The sequence below is a fragment of the Thermobia domestica genome, chromosome 6 (genome assembly GCF_964235325.1).
Source record: "Thermobia domestica chromosome 6, izTheDome1.hap1.1, whole genome shotgun sequence".
Classification (NCBI taxonomy): domain Eukaryota; kingdom Metazoa; phylum Arthropoda; class Insecta; order Zygentoma; family Lepismatidae; genus Thermobia; species Thermobia domestica.
Window position 1 is genome coordinate 78353562 of NC_137459.1, and position 6000 is coordinate 78359561.

At 34.4% G+C, this 6000-nt stretch overlaps 1 protein-coding gene across 2 annotated transcripts in view; it reads right to left on the minus strand.

Annotated features, from left to right (window-relative positions):
* LOC145688069 (uncharacterized) overlaps positions 1 to 1290 on the minus strand; it is a 118046-nt gene extending 116756 nt beyond the window's left edge. The window contains exon 1 of one of the 2 annotated variants that reach the window (XM_081761783.1): positions 1191 to 1290. The gene's annotated coding sequence lies outside the window, so the exon portion shown is untranslated. Of the gene's footprint in view, positions 1 to 1125 lie in introns of both variants that reach the window. The other variant, XM_081761782.1, reaches the window with a different exon arrangement.
* Positions 1291 to 6000: the final 4710 nt, after the last annotated feature.

A 6000-nucleotide genomic window follows, 5' to 3' on the forward strand; every position in this document is an offset into this window, starting at 1 on the left:
GGTAGATAGACGGAAATTTTGTTTCTTCAAACAATACCAATATGGATTGAAGTTTTTACTCTTGACCTTGACGCACAGGTTCGACTCTTTTGTTTCCTGAATGAGGACAAACATATGACAACCCAAGAAACACACCTCCCTGTCCCCTTCGCTCGACCATTACAAGCTTTGTTCCAAACCAGAACTCCCCCTACAGTCAGACCAGCAGAAACAGATGATATGACTTTTTTTTTTTTTTTTTTTTTTTTTTTTACAACTTCCTGCAAGCTTTAAATGTATTGGTTCCACCACAACCCAAGGTTTCCGAGTTTTCACGATATACAACGGAAGAAATGAACGAACATGTGTTGCTTGCATCTCCGATGGAATCAAAGTATTCATGTTAGAAAGGAACGACTCGTTCCATGGAGTCGTTCCTTTTTATGAGTTCTTCTAGTGAACGGAATGTTCTTCTAGTGAACTAGTTGATTCCATAAAAGGAATCAAACTTCCCATCTCTAAGAACTAATGAAATATTAGCTCACTAGATGGGTCCAATGATACCCTTTACCCAGTCGATATATCTCTTCTTACTTACTTCCGATTATGAACTAATTAGGTGCGACGTGTTTCATTGAAGTTTCTCAACATTTGATGCCGATAAGCTCTTACGTCTTTTATTCTTATTTATTTATATAGCATTACACATATGAGTGGTTACAACTGATGCTTCATAGTCGTGTTAGTTTCTCTTGTACACTAATTTTGTAGAAAATTAATTTATTTCATCTCCTATCTTACGTCGAAGTCACATTTTCTTTGTACAACCTTACAAGAGATATTGCTGCCTGGGATAAATCACCAGCAATATAAAATGAAACACTTCGCAGTATAAGCCATAATATATCATAGTATATCGCAGTATATCATTGTATTGACATTCAGTAAAATAATAATAATAATTTATAAAATTCTTTTAATTTAAATATTAAGAACTCGAGTAATAAAATTGGATCGCTGACGTTCAAAATTTATCGAGTGCGGTACGCAAAACTTGAAATGTACTTCTGTAGCAGGATACATTACAACAAAGTATACATTTACTAAAAGTACATCAATACGTTTACAGCAATGGTAATTATCTACCTTTTTTAAAAATTTACTCAGTAAGAGAGAAAAATAATTAAGAATTAACTACATAATGTTCTCACCACCATCCAAACAAAACACAAAATACATGCACATTCAGTGTTGCCAATAAATGTCCTCACTAAATAGTAGCTAAGTTATGCACAGATTCTAGCTAAAATTGGCTAAACTTTACTAAAATTATAGTTAAATTTATACGTAACAATTAGCCATAACAGCAGGGATAAAAGTGAGAGGGAACGCGGGGAACGTCGTCCCTATACTTTAAAAAATATATGGCGTTCCCCCACTTTCTAAAAATTACCATGGGCATAGAAAGGCACACGGGACGGCGTGACGTCTTGCGTCCCCCTTCCTTTTCAGACCCACTTTTAACCCTGCATGACAAGAAAATATCTCTTAAGTTTTATGTACTTACTATGATTAAATATATTGCACTAGCATTAGTAAATATACTTAGTATTAGTATTAGTATAAATGCAATATATAACATATTCTTCTTGTTATTAGTGTTAGTGAATATATTGTTTCATATTGTATTCATATTATCTTGATATTGTATTAGTAAATGGAAAAGAAACAAATGATGCAAAAAACTATGATATTCTACGAGGTTACATATTGGTACCTTTACTCTTTTTAATATACATCAGGCACCATCACATTTGGAGTTTCCCCTGTTTGAATTGTTAAGCGTTATTTCAGTGAGGCAGCGAGCGAGATCATGGAACACGCACGAAGTTCCTTATGGGGCGTTTACACTTAGTCGATTTGCGTTCGATTCAGTTGAATTGACGTCACTTTCAACTTAATCGACCGTGTAAACGGGACTTCAACTTAATCGCTTGTTGATCGAAGGCGACTAATCGACTGGCAACTGAATTAAAAGACGTTCTATTTTCTGTGGTTGAAATAATTGAACACATCCATCAATCTGATTCGGCCTAGTTGCTTCGATTTAGTGGCAAATGCAGCGAGTCGATTTAGTCGTGCGACTAAATCGACTAAGTGTAAACGCCCCATTAATGAAGTTTCTCTTTTAAATACTAGGGGCCGCGGTGTCTCAGTGGTAGAGCGTTCACCTCTGGTGCATGGGGTCCCGGGTTCAAACCCTGCTCCCGAAAAGTGAACTTTATGGTGAGCAAACACCGTGTGTGGGGGTTTTCTCGGGGTTCTCCCATTTCCTCCCACTTTCTTCATTCCACCATTTCATTCATTTCTCATAATCACCGTCTCCTTTAGCCTAACCGGCATAATCGTGGGACTTAAAACTCAAAAATTTAATTTCATTTTTTTTTCTTTTAAATACTAGGCCTTATGCAGAGTCGTTTTGACGTATGATTCAGGAGCGTCATTTCAGATTTTGCTTGGGGGGGCAAGACCCCTTGACATAAGTAAAATTTCGCGTTTTTCACTGACTTACTATTATTATATTTATAAAATTTATATAAATCTCAAACTCAAGGGGGGCAATTGCCTCTCTCTGCCCCCCTAAATGACGCCCCTGATATGATTAGCGTCATACGGCCTGACTACTGCAGGAAACATATCTTACAAGGAAAAGGCAGGCTTTGGTAAGTGAACTTCGGCGCCATTTTTTGCGAGGTGGTAGTGCACATTTAAAGAATTAATATTACAAACTGGAAGAGCGGAATGGCCAAAAATAACGGAGAAAAACCGTCTTAAAGTTTTCTATTCGCCGCGTATGTTGTACGAGGCCCAAATTTATTAGGTGACCTCGTGGCAGAGTGAGAAGAATCTGCGTCTCAAGTGCAAAGGGTCCCGGTTCGATTCCTGTTCGAGTCCAACTTTTTTTGTTTTTTGCTTCAACCAATAAAGTAGCCATTTGTAACTATAAGTAAAATATTAATTCACCATGGGCCTTATGCAGAGTCGTTTTGACGTCTGATTAACACCATACTACGGGGTTGACTAAGGGATGGTTATGAAAATTGTATTCAGAGTCTCTGATTAGGACGTAGTATTGGACGAAGTTAATCACATGTGAGTAATTAATTTAGAGCAGAGACTAATCTTTTACCCACGGTTTAGCGTGCGACACGACATTTCGTATTTCGTAATTCATATATTTTCATTTTACAGACTACGCATGCGCTCATCTACTTTTCCGTAGTTGCCACATTTATTTTACTCACCGATGCATTGGGGTTCTATAAGTTAATCATACCCAAATCATCATTTTAGTTGTACTCAAAGCAAACTCTGAATACCAAAAAGTGCACCTTCCTTAGTAAAAAGTTAGTATTCCAACTAACTAGTCTGTGACTAACCTTCGATTAACGAATTCTCTTTGAATACCGCCTTATATGTTTATAATGAATTAAAACAATAGAAATTTTCAATCGCTTGTAAAATCTTTCAATGTTCTATGTTAACTAGGAACAAAATTTAATCTATTCCGTAAATATTATTGTTACTGCAGTCGTTTTGTAAAAAATGTTCTTGACGCTTCGTATCTACATCTGTTGACAGTGTGCGAATTACAAGGCTAATGAGGGGGAAATCTCCTTTGGTTATAGCAGCATCCAATATTAGCAAATGGGATTCTTTGTAATTCGAACACTGTCAACAGATGTAGACACGAAGCGTCAAGAACACTTATTACACAACGACTGTCGTACCCATAATATAACTCGTGATATCAGTATATTTACGGAATAGATTAAATTTTCTTGCTAGTTAACATGGAACATTGAAATATGTTATAAGTAAACATATTGTGAATTAATATTTTATTTATGGTTACAAATAGCTACTTTATTGGTTGAAGCAAAAAACAAGAAAAACTTTGACTCAAACGGAAATCGAACCAAGAACCCTCTGTATATGAGTCGCAGGTTTTCCTAACTCTACCACGTCGTCATTTCATAAACACCCGCGTCGTACGATATATGCAGCAAGTAGAAAACTTTAAGACGGTTTTTCTCTGTTATTTTTGGCCATTGCGCTCTCCCAGTTTGTAATATTAACTATTTAAGTGTGCACTACCACCTCGCAAAACATTGGCCCCGAAGTTCACTTACCAAAGTCTGCCTTCTTCTTGTTAGTCGAGATCTTTAGTATAGCACTAATCGTGCGTCAGAACGACTCTGCATAAGGGTCTTAAGAATTAAGGAGTATTACCTCAAAACTTTATAAACGTATAGAAGTGACTTTCACAGAAAACGCTTTTAAAAATATCGTATTAAAACATTAGAGACGAAAACTACACCATGGAGTATTCTTGTAAACATTAATTTGATTCACGAAGATATATGAAACTACTGGGTTAATATTATTTTTTAAAAAAAGAAAAAAAATCAATTTGAAGACTTGAGCGATTATCGAGTTTCGAGAAAGCATTCCTCAATTATACTTACTTAATAAAGTTAGTTTTCAAACTTTCCTCTTTGACTGAAAATGTATTATAAGAAGTTTCTATAAGTGGAAAATGCAATTATAGGAAATCATGTTATACAAAAGATAATGCAAAATAAGCTTGTGCATTGTAGTAGGGGAGCATATGTCATCCCGTGGCAGCTTTCGTGAAGATAAGATGAGAGGGTGATTTTTTATTTAGAGGAGCCTTCTGATGAATAATTTCGATGGTGTTACTCACTGATGCGTGGGATGTAGATATGATGACGTCATCAAATTGGCGGACAACTCGCTTGAAGAAACAAGCATTATCTCCATTGTTTATGAACCGATTTTCTTTTTCCGTAGCTCATTTTAAAGGTAAGTAAATTTTCCATAAAAACCGTTATTTAAGTATTTTCTCTAAAGTTAACGGTTTCGGAGTTATTTTTGTTTATTTCATAAATAATTGTTCAATAATTCATTAAATAATCAAATAACTCCTAAACCTTTAGTTTTAGAAGAAATGTTTACATAATAGTTTTTATGGGAAATTTAATTTCCTTTAAAATGAGCTACGGTAAAAGAAAATCGGTCCATAAACAACGGAGATAATGCTTGTTTCTTGAAGCGAGTTGTCCGCCATTTTGACATCATGTCTACACGCTACGCACCAGTGAGTGACACCATCGAAATTATTCATCAGAAGGCTCCTCTAGATAAAAAAAAATCACCCTCTCATTTTATCTTCACGAAAGCTGCCAGGGGGCATGTTTTTCTTACATATGGCCCCCTACTATTGTGAAAATATGTATTATAAGTGCAACTAATATTAAAATGTCACTATATTAGTACTATCGTTATGTTTTATAATTTTTGAATTCATTAACTTCATAGTACGCTATATGTTTCTTGTAAAATTTTTTGTCTCCTGACAAAGCCATAAACTCGAATTTCTAAGGCGAAAAAGTAAATAATAAATGATTGAGGTATACTTTAGTTGAACATTTTGAATTATCAAATTCATATATAATTTTTTGTATTTTGTTATAAAAAACAAATGATGCATGATAAATCTAAATATTATGTAGTAGGCTAACTTATATTGCAAAATCTTTATAAAGTAATACAAGAAAATTACAGTTCTATTATTATTATTATTATTATTATTATTATTATTATTATTATTATTATTATTATTATTATTATTATTATTATTATTATTATCACCGCTTGTTCAATGGCAAGCATGTTTACTTCTGGTGCACGGGGTTTTGTGTTCGATTCTTTGTGCACCAAAAGCAAGGGGAAAAGCTTTGAAATTTGAATGCATTACGGTGATTTTCGTTTTCCACATTAAACAGTGGCATCGTCTTATAGAGTCCACAAGATTTCGTAAACAACTAAATATTGTGCTTTTTTGTTCCTTAAAATATATAATTATATTTAGATTATATTATCTTGTCGTTCTGTTTTCTTCTTCTTTTGGTTTAACATATTAAATAGACTAGAAGT